An 18,320-nucleotide genomic window follows, 5' to 3' on the forward strand; every position below is an offset into this window, starting at 1 on the left:
AGAGAGAGAGAGAGAGAGAGAGAGAGAGAGAGTGAGTTTGACAGAAACATAATTTACAAATAACAGTCAACAGGTTATGCAACAAAAACCAATTATGTCCGTTTTTTCTGTCTTAAAAAGATGGCAATTAGGTGCCATTGTCTGGGTGATTTTCATTTTGCTTCGTCTGCAAGATTGCTTTGAAATTAGTCTTTCGTGTGTACGCCAGGGCGTCTGTATGCTTTATGCCTATTGTTTCAGACTCGCAAATATGCAAAGTTTAAAGCAAAGGTAATTATTCAACGTCTTCCAGTTCCGGGTAAAATGCAAGTGTTCATCAAGTACTTGTTTCATGATTTCAAGATTTTTGTTTTACGCATAAACATTCCTCATTTTCTTCTGTCTCGAGTTCGATTCTCCGCTCTGCCAATGTGGAGTTTATTTCTGGTGATCAGAAATTCATTTCTCGATATAATGTGGTTCGAATCCCACAATAAGCTGTAGGTCCCATTGCTAGGTAACCAATTGAATCCTAGCCATGTAAAAATATCTAATCCTTGGGGTCAGCCCCTAGGAGAGTTGTTAACTATAGCTCAGTGGTCTGGATAAACTAAGACTTAACTCGTTTTCTTCTTTTACTTTTCTTTGTAGTAACAAGAAGTCATTCCTTTCCTTGTAGAAAGCGGATATCGTTGTCAAGAGCCATAATTCAAACACCGAACTTGATTTGATGGTTGCAGACTGCCATTTAGCCCTGGTTGCTTCGCTCGTCTTTGTTGTCAAAGTAGATTCGCTCAACTTCGTTGTCAGCTAGCGCCCTCGTAGATTGAATAACCCGTTGGGAACGAACGTTTGAATGCCCGTCTGCGTTTCTCTGAAGACGTGATGGCTTCTTGGATGGAGTTGATGAGATGTTATGAATGGCTGGCCTCGGGAAATGACTACCTCGACTCTGCAAACAGAAGTCCACTTGAGGTTATTCGTTGAATTTTGAAATGGAGAATTTTTTTTTTATATATATAATTGTACTCTGAATTTTGAATGTACGGTAGATTATTTCAAGAGTTTGAGCGATCAAATTTGATTGAAGCACGCGGCGGCTGTTAGGTAAATGTTTGGAGAACTGAATGAGTGTTATGATTTTGACGTTTATTCTGTTTTTATGCTGCACACTATAGGCCTGAATTACTGCATAGCACTTCCTTCCGCAAATTTCAAGCGTACGCTTCCTAAATGTTTAATTTCCTCTTAATTTCACTCGGTGGCGTCACTAAGGCGGCCGGAGGGGGCTGTCCGCCCCGGGCGGCACTCTGGCATCTTTTGTGATCAAGTCTGGTCTGGCATAATTCTAGATTTTCTAGCATATCAGCGAATTCACTTCTAACAAAGCTCTTAGGGTTCCGTTGTAAATCTGCTGTGTTATTTTTGTTTTAGCTGAATGAAGTAAAATAAATGACTGAGGTGTTATGGCTTAAAATGTGCGTGTAAAGGTTAATTTTCACCACTGCGCCACTAACGCTAGTTACGCCACTGAATTTCCGCTGATGCTCATCCCAGTAGATGTTATATCAACTGGAGAAGGAAAATCGCATTCTAAAAAGGTCTAACATACTGTTATCTAAGGGTGTCTGGAATGCAAAGACCAGGCATCCAGGACAATTGTGATTTCTGAATGATAATTTCAGACAATATCAGAAAAAATATTTTTTTACTTCGACGTAATAAGATTTACGTTATGCAACATCTTCTAAAAAATATATTTATAGAACTATCATAGAATTCTGAAAATGACTGCATCCACAATTGAATATTCGTATTTCATCGAAAACTTTTTATGAATCTTCCGACAAATTTATGTAAGGAATGAGTACAGCTAATTTGATACTACGAAGGGAAATGTCTTTTATGTATATCAGAGAGTGGAAGTGGAGCAATTTCACCCGACATTTTTGCTGGGGAAATTGTTTTATTAATGAACTAAATCAAGAGGCACTACACTCACACGAGAGGTCAAGATGGAGGCAGCGAGTGCCCTGGACTTTTTAGAAACAATTTAATATATATGTATGTATCTATTATAATATATATATATATATATATACTATCTATATATAATATTAATATAATTATATATATATATATTCCTTTAGTGTTGCTTTTCAGATTTTCAGCTCTCAATCTAGGATGAGGTTGCAAGCTTCATACCCCTACATTACAGTGAACTGCAAGTGGCTGCAGTTCACTAGCTACCAGGTGTATATAATTTACTGTTTATGCCCACGGAGGCATGCTGAGTTTGACAACACATGATTATCTATCTATCCGTCTGTCAGTGAGTACGTATATGGTACGAAGTTCGCAAGTACCGAGTGCGAAGTTTGCTATATCAGAGTTCCCGCCGTCTCTGTATATCTTGGCCAAGTACTGCGCGGCTTATGAGCGAACCAATTAGCATCCAGCTCAGGTGTGTTTCCGACCTTCCTCCTTCCTTTTCTTCATTTGATCCCCCTTCTCTCTCTGTCTCTCTCTCAATACTATCCTTACTGTTATGTGTCAATTATACCACAACGAGGAATGTATATACATGCAAACGCACATTATATATATATATATATATATATATATATATATATATATATATATATATATATATATATAATCTGAATCGAAAGTCTGGAACGTGAGAATGCATAAATAAAGGTACAATCCACGAAGGAAAGTGAAGCACTGGAGTAGCTACGAGATCTTTCGACTTGACGTCCTTTACTTAACAGACTGACTGACACACATGAGAAACTGAGGACGACAAGTAAGGGTCGTATAAGTGGCCGATGGGATATATATATATATATATATATATATATATATATATTATTCCTGTATGATGTATGTGCGTGTGTGTTAATATTACTGGCAATTAATTAAGAGAGCAATCTTCAGACCCTCAGTCATTCAGTCACATCCTAAATGCTTTGAACTATAAAAATAACGTAGCGTTACAGATCACGCCGATTCAGAAAACTAATTTTTCCAGTTGTGTGCTTGCAACTCCAAGCATCTTGCGTATGCCTTCCAACCGCCTTAGGGGTCAAACCTATCTTCTTATTTGATTGTCAGTTACATTAATTCATAATATCACGTGAAAGGGGGGGGGGTATTTATATTATACTATATATGTATATATATATATATTATAATATATATATGTATATTAATATTAATATATATCTATATATATATATTTATATATATATATATATAGTGAAGGACAAGAAATGATACTTCTAAAAGAAGTAAGAAAATTAACCTGGTCTTGTCTTGAGGGAGTCGGTAGAAAATTACGTTTGCTTTTTATACATTCACTACTTTAATTATCATGACATTTCTATCAAGATAGGTAGCCAGGAACGTATTCTTATGAGCCTTACGAATTTTTCCCCAGATTTCCTGGAAAAGGAATTTTAACTATTTCGTAAGCAACTTTCGTCTTCAAGGTATCCTGACCATATAATTGAGAAAACGATTCATAAAGCAAACCTAATTTTCTACCACACCTGGACAGGATTAAGACGGTGACTCAAACCCTCGGGATATCTAACCCTTTTGCCTTTACCTACCCAAATCCGTTAGTCCAACAAAAGACAATCCCAAAAGACACAGGAGTATGCGAGATCCCATGTCTGGACTATGACCAATCTTACATCGGTTTTACAGGAAAATCGCTTCCCCAGTGATTAATGCAACATAAACGGTCAGTTAGGTATGGACAACAGAGTTCAGCTATTTTTAAATATCAATAACCAGAATAAACTGGAATTTGTCACATATAATTTATTGCAGTAAATGTCGTTACAAAAGCCAGTATCATAGATAAAATATTCCTTCAACCAATGCTTAAGAAGGTTAAAGAGGAATTATCAGTGGGGTGACTTAAAATGGCTGCCTGTGGATGGATCTCTTGGTATAAATACCGCCTTTTCTGTAACATTTTTCATTGATTGCCTACCTGAAGAGACAGGCAGCTGTCTTTGAAATATAGTACTTACTTTCAATATTTGGCGTTTTTATGGGCTCCTTTTATTATTATTATTATTATTGTTGTTGGTATATTATATATATAATTATATATATATATATATATATATTATATATATATATATATATATATATATAGATATATATGTATATTATTACAAACAAATGTTACAAATGTTTAGTATACCGATCTTCGTTCTACCTAGGAATCCGCCGCGGAAAAGGAGGCGAACTACTTATCAATTATAATTTTCCTTCGGTTATTATTTCCGAGGTAGGAATGCATTTGATAATAAAATAACATTTCTAGTTTAATGTCTCTTAATGTAAAAATACCCGTGTGGTGGTGATAAAGGTACCTATGTAAATTTATTTAAATTGAAAAAAGAAGTAAAATATATATATATATATGTAAATATATATATATATTATAATTATACTATATATATATAATATATAGTATATATAGATATATATATATATATATATATATATATATATATATATTGATAGATCCTTATTGCTAGTTCCTAGTCTGTCATTTTTGTATTCAACGCCAGCGCAGTTTCAGCGTGCAAAGGATGATGCTATAGCAGCACCTGTATTGGCAGCGTCTTTAGAATTCCTGACAGTAACCGCAGTAATCCATATCGGTTACCGAGCTTCCAGCAGTGAAGCTGACCTTGGGATGATATAATCTATCCATGACCGCGAGGATAGTTATGCCTTGGATCTTGGATAAACACCGTCATGCAATAAAGTTATATTTATAACGGTTAGTTCTATTCTCCTTTCAATATGCATGCGTATTGATGTCCAAGAGAACATCAGTTTGTGATCGTAAGGATTTGGTTCATGTTTTTTATCTGCAATTTTGATTTTATTGAACTTTCAACCAGTTTAGAATGTATATATTCCTTTTCGTTTGAATATTATAAATTTTATGGGGGGGGGGGGGGAATTCTTTGTCGTACTTCTACAGTTAAATGTTCTTTAGGTATTGACCTTTGTTTTGACCAAAAGCCTTTTGATATATTCTCTCATTTGGGTCTTTAAATATAGTGTATCAAATCTGTTTTTATCCGCAATTTTGGTCTGCTTGGATTTTCAACCAATTTAAAAGGATGACATTGTTTCTTGTTTTGATTTTATAACTTTTATCTGGTGAAATCCTTTTCTCTGTTTTACAGTTAAATATTTTGTGAGGAGATATACATTTCTTTTGACGATAAGATTCCTCACATATTCTTTCATTTTATTTTCCTCCTAATAAATAAAGTCATTTTCTTCTATCCACGGTTGTTTATTTACTTTTCCCTTCGACATCTCGTCTCCCATTGACTTTCATTCGGAACATCTCTGCGGATGCAGCCACCTTACCGATCAAGGAGCCTTGAAAATAAGGGGACATCTTTGTCTTTTGTGAACCGTCTTATGTTTGTCGAGTTACTCCTGGAATGTGACTCCTTGAAACCTCATTTCATCGTGATCAATTATAAATTTACAGGGGATGACATGTTTTGTGGTAAGGGTGTCCTAAGAAGGTCTTTTTATTTTTGGGGGGCAGAAATAAGAAAGGGAATCGTTCCCACTGCTCAGTTACACGAGTCCATGTATCTAGCCCCGTTAAAGGAAGAGTTTCTCGTTCATGATTAAAGTTGCAAAACTGGTGTTTGGGAATCCTGAATATAATGTATATCACGCTGGCTGGTTCCCGCACAAGGATTGTATTGTTAAGTTAAAATTCTTTACCGTTCTTTGTAGCTGAGTACTAGTAAGCGAAATAGCAAGCGTGTTATTATCAGTGACACACACTACTGTATATAGATATATGTATAGTATATGTCTATAGCGTATAAAAATATTTACGCACACATGTATATGTAAATATATTATATGTATAGATAAAAAATATATATTTATGATTATATTTAAAAAAAAAATTGTGTATGCCTACGGTCGTAAGAAAGAGAAAGAGGAATTCAGAAAGAAGTAAACAGGTCAGTGTTGGTCTTTCTTTTTTCGTCATTTTCCCCAGCAAAGGCAGCCCTGGAGAAAAAAAAAGGAAGACGAAAATATCTTTTGTCCTAACAAAGGAATATACGACCTTAAATACTTTCGGTCGGTTCGGTGACAAGTTCCATCTACCAATATTTTTAACGAGAGTTCTTCCTTTTCGTCTCTCTCTCTCTCTCTCTCTCTCTCTCTCTCTCGAGAAAGAGAGAGAGAGAGAGAGAGAGAGAGAGAGAGAGAGAGAGAGAGAGGATCTTTTATGCCATTTGCCACCTCACTCGCGAAGAGATTGAGTTTTCTGATACATTTACTCCTCTTGGTTCTTTTATGGCCACTGAAGTGTTTTGTTATGGAGGGGTTTCTTGCCTCTGTCTCTCTCACACTCACTCTCTCTTGCTGGGAAGGATGTTATTAAGAATAATCAGAATGTTTCTTTCCATCTATACATATGGGAAACATGTTTGCTTAAAATGAAAAAGATGCTGGTAATCACGATTCGTGGGCAGTCAAGTTGTCAGGTTGGAAAAAAAAAAAAAAGGAATGAGTTGAACGGCACAGAGAATTCTGTTGGAACATCAAGTTTTAAATTTGGAAAACACACACACACACACACACACACTTGAATGTCAGACAGGATTCTGCTAAAATGAATCTGTTTGCGTGTGCGTGTAATTTAATGTCAGAAAATTGTAACGGTTTTGCCAGACCTATCTACGAACCTGATATTGGTTTGAGGTAAAGAATTTTAAGCGGTGCGAATGGATATTTTTCGCTTACTCGGGCAGTAAGCTTGCAAACTACTTTGCTGTTGTTTTGGTTCTTGCTCTTGATGCGGGCGTAGGAAAGTTCTGTGCAAGAGCCTAAAAAGGCCTGAAAAAGGTGTTTTGCGACGTGTTAAAGATACAGGAATTTTAGGCTTGGATATTTATGATTTATTTATTAGAAAGAAAATAAAAAATAATGTGCATGTTAAACAGTACAGAAAAATTATTTCTGATACAATACAGCGTATTTATTTTGATTTTCGTTGGTCAAACAAGGCTCTAGTTGACTGTAGATGTTAACACGTTTTAATTTACGTTAAAAGTTAAGAACATAATGTTTACAACTTATGCGTGAGGGGAAAAAAAAAAATCTTGCACTCGACCCGAGTAAGTTGGAAGCCGGTTCACGCCTTGTTGTCTAAATTTAAGTGAGCAGTGACATACTTCAGGCCACTTTACGCAGAGCGATATACCGGATACTTTTCTATTTGAAATATGTATAGTTGTGATCATTTGGAGAAATTTGTTAGATTTGCGTAAATAACGAGATCATTTGAAAAAAATAAATCAGAACGAGAAACATTTCCGCCATTTCTAATTCTCATATTAGAGAATTTCCGGCCGTCCTCTATTTTTTGTGTCTTTTCTCCTGTGCTATAGCCTCTCTCTCTCTCTCTCTCTCTCTCTCTCTCTCTCTCTCTCTCTCTCTCTCTCTCTCTCTCTCTATATGATATGGTAATTTGGCTTAATTTCTTCCTAACTGCCTATAGCCTCTCTCTCTCTCTCTCTCTCTCTCTCTCTCTCTCTCTCTCTCTCTCTCTCTCTCTCTCTCTCTCTGATATGGTAATTTGGCTTAATTTCTTATTTACTTCCTATAGCCTCTCTCTCTCTCTCTCTCTCTCTCTCTCGATAATTTGGTTAAATTCCTCCTTTATTTAATAGAAGCGTCTTCCATTCGATTTGGTTTTTCCTGTAAGATAAAATAAAAGAGGAAATTCCCCTTTTAAATCTCGTGGAATTTTTCTTTGAGGATTTTTTTTTCCTAGTAGTTGTAATTTAAGATCCTCTCGTAGTACAATGACTCGGTTTCTTAATCAGGTGCGCTTGTAGAGTTTTTCTTGTTATATGAAAAAGAGTGTGAATTCCAGATGTTTCTTCCGGGGTAATATCTCAGTCCCAGCTGGAAAAAGGGTTCTTTGCTGTACTTGAAGTTATTCTAATCTTGCCTTTACTTTGATTCTCTGAGACTAATGTTTTAGTTTTATTTTTTTTATTCGTGCGTGTCCTTATTAGTATGTATTTGGTACTATATGGATAAAAGGTAAACTGAAACACAAAGATGGTGCAAATCACATAAAACTATAGTGTAGTATAGTATCGCCATTATTGTCATATGATCCCTGCAACAGTATTGTCTACCTTCGCCCGATCAACAACTGTATAATGAGAGCATTAATTATCACAGCGGCAATAACAACAAAATAATCAGTGATACAGACGATTCTTTTTTTTTTAGGAAAATTGACTTTTAACATAAATTACATTTTTTTTTCAGTAAACTGCATAAACGCTATGCTCGAAAAGTTACAAGTTTACATGTTGATACATATACTCATAATTGTATCATTTGTTACTGATGTAGACAGAAAATAACAAATATTTGCCCTAGTTAGGCTACCTTATAGTAACAATGCTTTTATATATATATATATATATATATATTATATATAATATATATATATATATATATATATATATATATATATATAATATTATGGATTTCTAGGGCCTCCTGTCTAACACACTGCTTAATTAACTTATTGTTTTCGCTGACCTTCTAGGTGCTTAGTGAAGAGAAAACCGTGACTCTTCTACTTATGAGAAAGGTAGTATTTCTATTCATATATGTTTTTATTGAGCCTCAAAGTTAACACAGACCTCGCTTATGCGAAAAGTGCTATTTGTATGACCATAAGATCGCCCTAACGCTTGAGCACGAGAAAGTTGTTTTTATTCCCTTAAAATATGGCAGTCTTTGCAGCTGCGTCAGTTCTTGGGAACGTTATCAATTTCACACTGCAATTGCACATGAAATGGTACTGTCAAGAATTACCAGTTAATAATCATAAGCACAGCCAAGGACAAGAGAAGCTTATGAATATCTTCATCTCTGTGGGGTGATGATTAGCTAGCTGGTCAGAGCTCTCCAATTGTATCCATTATGAGTACTTATCTCTCACCCCTGTAATGCCATTCTCTCTCTCTCTCTCTCTCTCTCTCTCTCTCTCTCTCTCTCTCTCTCACCCGAGGTGTGACCACCTACATTCGATTCAATTAACGAAGGTTTATAGATATAGACCTTGCGACTAACAACTAAGAACGTAGTCAGTGCGTGTGTCAACAAAGACCTACTGAATTATGGAAGAAACGGGTCTACACCGTTTCTTTCCCTAATCGAGTTTTGGGATTCAAACACGGGATCCTCGGTTGTGATCCGATAAAGAGGCTATTGTATATCTCTAGGACGAGCGAGAGAGAGAGAGACAGAGAGAGAGAGAGAGAGAGAGAGTCAAAGTAAAGATAGTACTCGAGTTCGATCGATCAGATGATGAAACATTCTCAAACTTGTTGGTTGGGTGAAGTTTCAGACGCGAACTCACTAACACGGGAGGACAGGAACTAAGTAGCATGAAGATCATGCTATACCGATTTGCGGTTTCGCGGCTTTATGACCGTAAGCGCGAAACTGGCCTGAAACGGCATGTGAGATCGTCCTTGTGAGATAATTACTCCTCCTCTCCCCATGACCCCCTTCCCCACTCTATGCAGGAGATTACCCTTCCATTTATCTCGAGATTCTCGCTCTCCCTCTCTCTCTCTCTCTCTCTCTGAAGTGACGAGGAAAAAATATGTTTAGCAATTAACCCTGCGTCAAAATATACACCAAAATGCAGTAATTAAGAGCGAGAAGGCTTCAATGAGGTAAATCTCACCATGCCGGGGTGAAACTAATTGGTATACATTCGTATTCAAACGAGAGAGAGATAGAATTCTCTCTTTCTGTCTCTCGTCTTGCGTAGATCCAACCGAGGAAGGAGCTCGCATGTCTTTCTGTCATTTCTTCCGACCGTGCTCTCTCTCTCTCTCTCTCTCTCTTTCTCTAAGTCAAGCACCTGTCCTTGAAAGATTTTCACTTCAGTCAGTAGGGAAACTGAATCATGACTCGCCACGTGCAGCTTGTAGTTCATAGGCTCATAAAACTATTTTACCGGGGCAGCAACTGAAATAGTTTCCGTACGAAAAGTTTTGATGAAACATTCTCGCCAGGAGTATCAGCATGTGCAGGCATTATTACCTCTGGACAAATTAGAATAATGCTGGCAAAGAACCTCAGTGCAACTGCTGCACTTTAGGTTCTAGGTTCGGGTGGAGAGCGAAATGTATATTACAGCACGGCAAGTTAAATGGGTGGTAGCTGCTTGCGGGGTTTTATTCATTTTATTTTTCTGTTATTGTGTAGTCACGAGCAAACAGGTCCTATATATTTATACAAAGGTATTTTTACCTTAATGATACTTATTGTACTGCGTTAGTGAAGATATTTATTTTTATTTTTAGTTGCTTTTTAACATATATCACCTAAAAGCTTACTTGTGAGTTGTTTACTGTAAACTAGACTCAAATAGATCTCAACAACTGTCCTTGCAATTCTTTAATGTCAAAAACGGTAAAAGGAATGCCTGCCTTCATAAGAACATCACATAAAAGATAACACAGAAGTTTAATTTCATATCCTGCACTTTTTCAAGGCTCTGTTTGTTATATCAGAACGAGGGACTATAAGCAAATGTTCTGGCGCCTGTTTGATCTTCTGTAAACCGTGGATGATTGATCTGACGGAAGTAAACTGTCTTGAATCTCGTGCTAATGTAGAAGTGCCAACTGTTCAGCGTTGGAAGCTGAAAAAGTGAAATAGTTTACCGTTTTATTACGTGCTGACTTTATGTTTATCGTCGTTTCCAACTGAATTGCATATCGTATGCTTAATTAATGAATACCATTGAAGGATGCTTACCGGGAGAAGTCGTCCACATCAAAGTGAAGACTTTCACCTACATACACACACACACACATATATAGTATATATATATATATATATATATATATATATATAATATATATATATATATATATGTGTGTGTGTATGTATGTATACGTGTGTATATATACATATATATGTATATATGTATATAATAAATATATATATATATATATACACACACACATATATATATACACACAATATAAAGGCAAATGCCCCGTAGGAACCGAGTAATTGCTAGGCCTTGCGACACAATGGTCCTATAGGAGATTCACATCAACCGTACATCTGATGTCTGGGCCCGTCTCTTACAACGCTTCTGATTGGCTGTTGATAAGCCAATCACAGGGCTACAAACTCTCAGTCTCTCTCGAGAATTCACACAAGCAGGATGTATCTTCCACCTCTCCTTAGAGATACTTTTGAAAGATGTATCCTCAGGAAAGGTGGAACATACATCCTGCCTATGTGAACTCTCTCGAGAGACTGAGTTTCCAGCCCTGTGATTGGCTCATCAACAGTCAATCATGAGTGTCGTAAGGGACGGGCCTAGGCATCAGATGCATGGTTGATGTGAATCTACTATTGCAATCACTCCGTTGTTTCACTTTCCTTCGTGACATTTGCCTTTTTTATATATTGAGCGCGTTCCATATCTTTGTGATTAAGTTTTACACACAAACACACACACACACACACACACACACACACACATATATATATATATATATATATATATATATATATATATATATAATATATATGTGTGTGTGTGTGTGTGTCTCTGTGTCTGTGTGTCTGTGTGTGTAATGACACCGTTATATGGCTTTAGTTCAAACTACTAGTTTTTGGTGACGGCATTCATTATATGTTAAGATTTAGGGCTTTCTTTTGTGCAGGCATTTTCAAACTTTTTATTTTTTTTTATTTTTCAGTAGTAAGTAGCTTCTCTATTTCCCATAACGATTACAAACCGTTAGTTACGTTTTACCATGGAGCAAATGCAGTGAGAGCGTGTTCTGAAATATCCATACGTACAACACAACGGGAAGGGGGTTCCGAGAAGGAAATCAGGGAATTGTATTTTAAAAAAAACAAATAGGCTCCCAGTTAAGTAAAGTTTGTGTATGTGCCTCTCTCGCGCTTTCATAGCCAAAGGGAGCCAGGCTAACAACGCAAGAGACAATGGGCAGGGGACCAGGGGATTTGTCTTTGCCCAGGTGCGTCGAAAGAGGTTTTTGAGAAAGGGAACTCATCTAACTGCCGGGGAGGCTTACAGAATTTGACGTGGAATAGAGTAATTCGTACACACACACACACACACACACACACACACACACACACATATATATATATATATATATATATATATATATATATATATATACTATTTAATCCTAACTATCGGGTAAACTTAATCCACTGATTAGGTAAAGATAGGCTCCGAGTATACCACAAGGCCGCCCCTTAAATTAAATTTGAGCCTCGGTCAGAAATCGAACCCGGTTTATTTCTCTTTGTGATGCGTCAAGTGTTCTAGCCACCAGTCCGCGACGATTTTTACTATAATATATATATATATATATATATATAATACTATATATATAGATATAGATATTTCTACTACATCATTTGTGTTCGTATACAGTAACCTGTCAGTTAGACGTGATCAGGCATTGAAACAAATTCTGGGAATTGCCACAAAGTTCATTTTGATATAAAAAAAATTTTCTTTGTGATGATTATTAATCATTTATGAAGAATGTATCCGGATCCATTGTTATAAACTCTCAATCTCTCTCTCTCTCTCTCTCTCTCTCTCTCTCTCTCTCTCTCTCTCTCTCTCGATGTCGGTGTAAAAATTATATGATTTCAGTGAATTGAAACGGAATATGTTTTTATGCTTATATTGTAGATTCCTCAAGCCATAGAAAATTTATATTATTCTGTAAGTTATCCAATTTTAAGACCCAGAATACTGAAGGTCTAAATTTGGTAGCAAAAAGTGAAGCACTTGTATTTATCTAGAAACAGTTACTTCCCAGAACATTCTATAATAGATGTTTATAGTATATGAACTTAGTATAGGGGAGAACCTCTTGGTATTGTGAAGTGGTTTAAGACACAGCTATCAGTTATCATACAAATACTACCGTTTTTAATTTTCCTTATAAATCGTCAGGAGGAGTTACATCCCCCGTGATAAATGCTAGCAATAAGGGAATTCCACGTGAGAGGGCAGTGCTTCCTAAATTCTCTTTATGGCATCCTTCTTGGAATGAGAGAGAGAGAGAGAAATTTCTCTCTAAGGAGGGAAAGTTGCAGGTAGTCCCTTGGTCCCATCAAGGGTTGAACCCATGGAGGTGTTTTCGTCATGGTTTGAACTTTGACCTCTCGCAGGATAACGTGTGCCATGGGTCTAGGTTAACCTGGAAGGAATACTTTATGACATCGTGAGTCAGTCAGCTAGCGACCTAGATTTTCGGGAACAGTTGAGTTTTGGGCTCCCCATAATCAACCGAACTCCTTTGATCAAGAGGCCAACTTTATGTGGTCAAGTGGTTTCAAGCAATGTATCAATAGTCAATCACTGAATATTTTTTTATAGAGGTAACCAGAAAGAATGTGATTAGCTTTCATAAAAATAAAAAACATGTTTGAAAGAAAGAAACTAGGAAGAAGAAAAATGTATTTTGTAGGTATATTAGTGGTCATTTATAAAACTTTAATGTAAGCTATGCTTCTGCAGCAATACAAAATTTTTCATTGATTAAAATTTTCAACAATATTGCAGTGACTTCTGAGAAGTCTGCAAAATCCTACCCTGAAAAGCTGCTCATGTAACACCACATTATATAAGAAAAGATTATTAAGCTTAAGAATTCAGGTATCACAGTTATAGCCAATAATATTGTTTACAAAAAATATCCGACATATGCAAAATAGTCGTAGCTCGTACGTAGATATTAAAAAGGAGAACATATTTGATAATATCCTTGACTCGAATCAATAAAGAAAAAAAAAAGTCCTATGGATCAACATCATTGAAGCTGGAGAATACGGTTACCAAGGCAACGGCTGACGAGAAATCGAGAGACTTAAGATATATACGAAATGAAATTCGTAAAAAAAAAAAAAAAAAAAAAAATAAAAAAAAAAAAAAAAAAAAAAAAAAAAGAAAAAAAAAAAAAAGAAAAAAAAAGTGACCCCGATTCTTCGTCCCGTTTGACCTTAGAGATGTGAATCGAATAAAGTAGTGATGCTGGCACTTTCTATCATTTTTTTATTTCCTTTTAAGGCTCGGAGGAGGGTCACAAAATAGCCGTAACCATCCGAAAGTGGGAGGAATAGCAGTGCGATGCTGGAGACTGGGAATTGAGTCTTCAGTAAATGGAAACGGTATTTACATGAATATGAACTTGGAATTTCACGTACCAGGGTAATTGACGAAGAGAAAATCATTGTTGCTTTATAGGTTAGATTACCTATTATTGCTAGAAATTGATAGTCTCTCTCTCTCTCTCTCTCTCTCGTCGTCTCATCAGTCGGCAATCCTCTTCTCGTCTCTCTCTCTCTCTCTCCATCTCTCTCTCTCTACTAATGACTCGGTGGAATCCCCCCCCTCTCTCTCCCTCTCTAAATTCTAGTAATAATGACTCAGTGGAAATTCCCATTCCCCCTCCCTCTCTCATTCTTCTCTCTCTATCTCTCTCTCTCGCTCTCCTTTCTTTCGTCTCTCTCTCTCTCTCTCAATTCTAGTAATAATGACTGTGGAAATTCCCCTCCCCCATTCCCCCCCCTCTCTCTCTCTAATATTCTAGTAATAATGGCTTAGTGGATATTCTCCCCACACCTACCTCTCTCTCTTGAAAATAATTGAAGAAGTTCCAAATAAAATCCAAGTGGTCAAGAGACTCATAAAGAAAATATATATAAACCAACATATTCCGACAAAGAAAATGAATAAAGTGAACCTTGTGAATATCCTAATTGATGCATTAGGAAAAAGAATGCCAAAAGCATGTAAACTGTGTAAGGTGTGGTATAGCATAGTTAATCCACAAAATCTAATCAGAAAATGTGCTGCATGCAACATTCCGACCCATCCACAGTGTGCTGAGGTAATGCAAGATATGAGAAAAGACACAAGAATTTTTTGCTCAACATGTCTACCATGGATAGACAATGTTATTAAATCAAGATTGAATGTACAAATAGTTGAGGATGAAGAAGAAGAAGAAGAAGAGGAAGAAGAAGAAGAAGAAGAAGAAGAGGAAAACGTAAGAGAAGTAAACAAAACTGAAATGACAGAAAAAGATAAGGAAAACAAAGAACAAGATAAAAGTATGGATGCAGAGATACTCATTGATACTACATATGAGGCTATAAAGCAGCATACCTACGAAGAAATAAATTACGATATGACAGCACAAAAGAAAATACCGAAGAGGCTCTACCCAGATCTACACAATGACGGGAAAGAGGAAAAAATATACAAAAAAGACAAAGTCTGCAACCTTTTGAAAAGAGGGAATTGCAGATATGGAGAAAAATGTTACTACAAACATCCTAAGGTATGTCACAACTATGAAATATATGGTAAATGTGCATACTTAGATGGATATGAGGATGATTGCAGAGATCTACATCCAAAAATATGCAAAAACCTAAAAGAAGGAAAAGATGTAAGTTCGACAAAAATGTAAATATATGCACCCTGTAGCCATGAAAAATAATCAAATAAATAACCAATCAAGCAATAAAATCCAAAATAAGAAAGAAACAAATAAAGAGAGGAATGAAGAATATCAGGTAAAAGAAAAAAGCAAGCCATCAACGAGATATGCAGAGGTGCCAGCAAAAAATTTCAATGCATCAGCTCCAAGATTCTACTCAAGAGATAATAACTGTTTTTATTATGCAATGGGATATTGCAGATATGGAGAAAATTGCAGATTTCAGACACAAAATGAATAATTATGATGAAGGAAGAACAAATATTATGGAAAAGTTGGATTTTTTAATGTCAGAATTTCTGGAAATAAAAAAAGAAAAAAAGAAAACATAACCAGAACAGGAAAGAGAACATGGGCGGAAAAATCCCTTATTATTACCAATATTAAATGAAGGAGAAAACACGCAAACCATCATAGTGATGAATGCGCAGGGTTTAGTTACGAGTAACTCAAAAAGAAAAATGAGTACTGAGAAGAACTACCCAAATTGAAAAGAAAATAGATATAATGAATATAAGTGAAACCTGGTATTCCCAGAGACTGGGTGGAATGATGATCAAATAAAAGGGTTTCAAACTTATAGATTCGATAGAAAAAATAGGAATCAAGGGGGAACCGCAATATATGGGAAAGACAAAAAAACAAGGAAAAATATATGAGAAATATAGTAACTCAGAATGTGAACTAATAGCGGTAGAATTTGAATCTGAAAAACTTAAATGAACATAGTAATATATAGACCTCCTAATACTAAAGAGTTTGACTTAATAATAGAAAAATTGGATGATATATGTAGAAATCACAAGGACTGGACTATTCTCCTATCTGGAGACTTCAACTTTCCTTTCGTAGACTGGAAAGAACGAATAGGAGATTGTGTATGTACTTATACATATAAAAAAGAGAGTAATAGTAGTGCAGAAGATAAGAGGCAATTCGAAAAGCTATTAGATATGCTACTAGAATACACATTCAACAAATAAATCACCTGCCAACAAGAAAGGAAAATACTTTTAGACTAGTATTTGTGAACGAGATGAATTATGTTAAAGAAATAATAGTTTATAATGCGAGTATTTCAGACCATAATGTCATAGAATTAACAGTCCATTCCAAAGCAAGTGAAAACAGAGATAAGCAAGAAATGAAAAAGTGGGAAGGATATGGAAAATACAACTTCTACATAAAATATAAAATGGTCAGAAATAAATAAATGAAGAATTAAACAAAGATTGGGATAATATTTTCGTAAGTGATGACATAAAGGTAAATACGGAGATATTATATAAAATATTAGAGAAAATAGTGGATAAATATATACCGAAGAAGAAAAGTAAACATCAGTCATGCATACCAAGAGACAGAAGGATCTTGTTCCAGAAAATCAGAAAGTGGAAAAAAGGTCTAGCAAAAAAAAAAAATGCATGGAAAGTTATAGAACTAAAAAGTAAGATAGAAAATGCAGAACAAAAGATTATACAATCAAAGAAAATGAAAAACGGGACTTGGAAGAAAAAACCCTATTAAATATCAAGCAAAAAAAATCCCAAACTATTTATACTCATCTGCGAAGAAGATGAATAAAAGAAGAATAGAAATAGGCCCTCTAAGAATTGAAGGGAGATTAACGAATGAAAAAAAGGAAATTTGCAACATACTGGCAGAACGATATAAGAGAGAATTCACCCCTAGAATAGATAATGAAGATAATGATATAGAAGTAAGGGATGAAAATAGTGAATATTTAGCTGACATAGATATTAATGAAGCTGATATTGTGCAGGCTATTAATGAAATTAAAAATGGAGCTGCTGCAGGGCCTGATGGAATTCCTGCTATTTTGTTAAAGAAAGTAGTTCATTCTATCGCAAAGCCACTTGCAATATTATTAAGACAAAGTGTAGATACAGGCAAGATTTATGATGAGCACAAATTAGCATATATTACCCTACTTTCAAAAGTGGATCAAGACTAGAGGCAAGTAATTATAGGCCTGTGAGTCTAACATCACATATTATGAAAGTGTATGAAAGGGTAATGAAGAAAAATATTATGAAACATTTAATAAAAAATAATTTGTTTAATAAGGACAAACATGGTTCGTACCCGGAAAAAGTACACAAACCCAACTGTTAGTCCACCGTGAGAACATATTCAAAAATATGAAAAGCGGAAATGAAACAGATGTGGTTTATTTAGACTTTGCAAAAGCTTTTGATAAAGTAGACCATAATATATTAGCGAAGAAAATTAGAAAACACAATATCGTGGATAAAGTAGGAAGATGGTTAAAAGAATTTTTACACAACAGAAAACAGATAGTTATTGCAAACGACGAGAAATCGATGAAGCCAAGGTAATATCCGGTGTGCCGCAAGGTACGGTGTTAGCTGCAATACTGTTTGTTATTATGATTGAAGACATAGACAATAATGTTAAGGATTCGGTAGTGAGTAGTTTCGCAGATGACACAAGAATAAGTAGAGAATTACTTGTGATGAAGATAGGAACGCTCTACAAAGAGACCTTAACAAAGTATATGATTGGGCAGAGGTAAAATAGGATGGTATTTAACTCTGATAAATTTGAATCAATAAATTATGGAGACAGAGAAAGAAAGCTATATGCATATAAGGGACCTAATAATGAGACAATCACAAATAAGGAAGCAGTTAAAGACCTTGGTGTGAT

General features: G+C 35.5%; 1 protein-coding gene across 5 annotated transcripts in view; it reads left to right on the forward strand.

Annotated features, from left to right (window-relative positions):
- LOC135217312 (uncharacterized) overlaps nt 1–18,320 on the forward strand; it is a 214,545-nt gene that overhangs the window by 101,652 nt on the left and 94,573 nt on the right. The window contains exon 3 of one of the 5 annotated variants that reach the window (XM_064253094.1): nt 14,192–14,332. The exons of the other annotated variants lie outside the window; for them this stretch is intronic. The gene's annotated coding sequence lies outside the window, so the exon portion shown is untranslated. The remainder of the gene's footprint in view (nt 1–14,191; nt 14,333–18,320) is intronic. 5 annotated transcript variants of the gene reach the window in all.

Source organism: Macrobrachium nipponense, chromosome 7, assembly GCF_015104395.2.
Source record: "Macrobrachium nipponense isolate FS-2020 chromosome 7, ASM1510439v2, whole genome shotgun sequence".
Lineage (NCBI taxonomy): Eukaryota > Metazoa > Arthropoda > Malacostraca > Decapoda > Palaemonidae > Macrobrachium > Macrobrachium nipponense.